Below are 2,364 nucleotides of genomic sequence, written 5' to 3' on the forward strand. Positions count from 1 at the left end.
TTGGAAGTAAAGTGTGTAGTCGCTCATGGCGACCGCGCAATGTTGGCAGTCGCTTTTGCCCCACTCTCGCATTGCAAGTCGCATAGAAACGTACGGATTTTAACAGGGAAAACCCGCATCCACCACTGGTGAATTACCAATTGCGTACTGCCGGTATTACTTCTTGAGATCAAAGCGCCGTCAGAGGAGTGATTTTACTGTGGAACCTCTATACAGGGTGTAACGAAAATACAGGTCATAAATTTAATCACATATTCTGGGACCAAAAATAGTTTGATTGAACCTAACTTACCTTAGTACAAATGTGCATATAAAAAAAGTTACAACCTTTTGAAGTTACAAAATGAAAATCGATTTTATCCAATATATCGAAAACTATTAAAGATTTTTTATTGAAAATGGACATATGGCATTCTTATGACAGTAGCATCTTAAGAAAAAATTATAGTGAAATTTGGACACCCTATAAAAATTTTATGGGGGTTTAGTTCCTTTAAACCCTCCCAAACTTTTGTGTACGTTCCAATTAAATTATTATTGTAGTACCATTACTTAAAAACAGTATTTTTAAAACTTTTTTGGCTCTTAGTACTTTTTCGAAAAGTCAGTTTTTATCGAGATATTTTGAATATTTGTCAAATCCACCACATATTTGTATATGGTTAAGTAGGATTATGGAGACTTGGTAATATGTACTATCAAAATTTTTGTATGATTTACATTTTTAGTTATATTTTGAATTAAAAAAGAAGCCATATCTCGATAAAAGATGCCTTCTCGAAAAAATAAAAAGAGGCAAAAAAGTTTTAAAAACACTGTGTTTAACTAATGGTACTGCAGCAATATTTTAATTGGAACGTACACAAACATTTGGGGGGTTTAAAAGAACAAAACCCCCATAAAATTTTTATGTAAACATATTAAAAAATAAGTCTCAACTCGATAAAAACTGCCTTATCGAAGAAATACTAAGAGGCAAAAGAGTTTTCCGAATATTAAATTTAACTAATGGTACCACAATAATAATTTAATTGAGACGTACATAAAAGTTTGGGGGGGTTTAAGGGAACAAAACCCCCATAAAATTTTTATGGGGTGCACAAATTTCACTATAATTTTTCTTTAAGATTCTCCTGCCATAAGAATGCCACATATCAATTTTCAATAAAAAATCTCTAACAGTTTTCGATATATTCGAAAAAATCGATTTTCATTTTGTAGTTTCAAAGGGCTATAACTTTTTTTATGTGCATATTTGTACTAAGGTAAGTTAGGTTTATTCGAACTATTTTTGGTCCCAGAATATGTGATTTAATTTATGACCTGTATTTTTGTTACACCCTGTATACTGTGACTCTACCTTATAGGCAGAGTCTACGAGAAGTGTATGGTAAATTGAAGCTGTAATTACAAAGAAAGAAATATGTATGTCTTTGTACTCACTTTATAACGCTTAAAAAATTACGGGATCTGGATTTCAATGCATATTTTTTTTTATAATTCTAGGTCTGCATCCCGCGTATGAAAAAAAAGTTGATTAATAGCAAGCTAAAAATTTGTTAATAGCTTAAGGGTGTTTAGTCGGATAAACTTTGATATATGGGAACACTGGAACAGGGGCAGTTTTGATTGTGGAACAGGTTAAAAATTTGGAACGGTCAGACCACGAAAACGGCACATTTATTTTGTCCGACAGAACAGACTTAAACTCTCCGAACAGAGATTAAACTCTCATGCAAAAATCAGACTGCTATTTATCACCTGTCATAATTCCTGTCATTTGACATATTCTACATGTTCCACTCATTAAAACGCCCATTTGGTGATAAATAGCAGTCTGATTTTTGCATGAGAGTTTAATCTCTGTTCGGAGAGTTTAAGTCTGTTCTGTCGGACAAAATACATGTGCCGTTTTCGTGGTCTGGCCGTTCCAGATTTTTAACCTGTTCCACAATTAAAACTTCCCCTGTTCCAGTGTTCCCATATATCAAAGTTACCACAGCTATTTCTCAGTCGGAATTATTATTTTTAATTAGTTGGTTTGATTTAGATGAGCATGAGACATGACAGTTCAAATAAAACACTAGATAACTATAGAGAATATAATGTCAACAAAATTTTAAGTCCCTTTTTACATACAAATATTAATTTTGATTTCAATAGTTTATAAGAACAAAAGTAAGTAATTAATTAAAAAAAAATAAACCAGAACCAGCTGTTTCCTTCACATAAATATAAAAATCATTGTATTTTAGTCCCCTTTTTAGACCCCTTAACCCAATCTAAATTGTACCTTGTTCTTTCTTGTTTTCTCCCATAAAATAAAATAAAATCTATTACCGTCCTTATTTCCTTCAATAAAAA

The sequence above is a fragment of the Diabrotica virgifera genome, chromosome 2 (genome assembly GCF_917563875.1).
Source record: "Diabrotica virgifera virgifera chromosome 2, PGI_DIABVI_V3a".
Lineage (NCBI taxonomy): Eukaryota > Metazoa > Arthropoda > Insecta > Coleoptera > Chrysomelidae > Diabrotica > Diabrotica virgifera.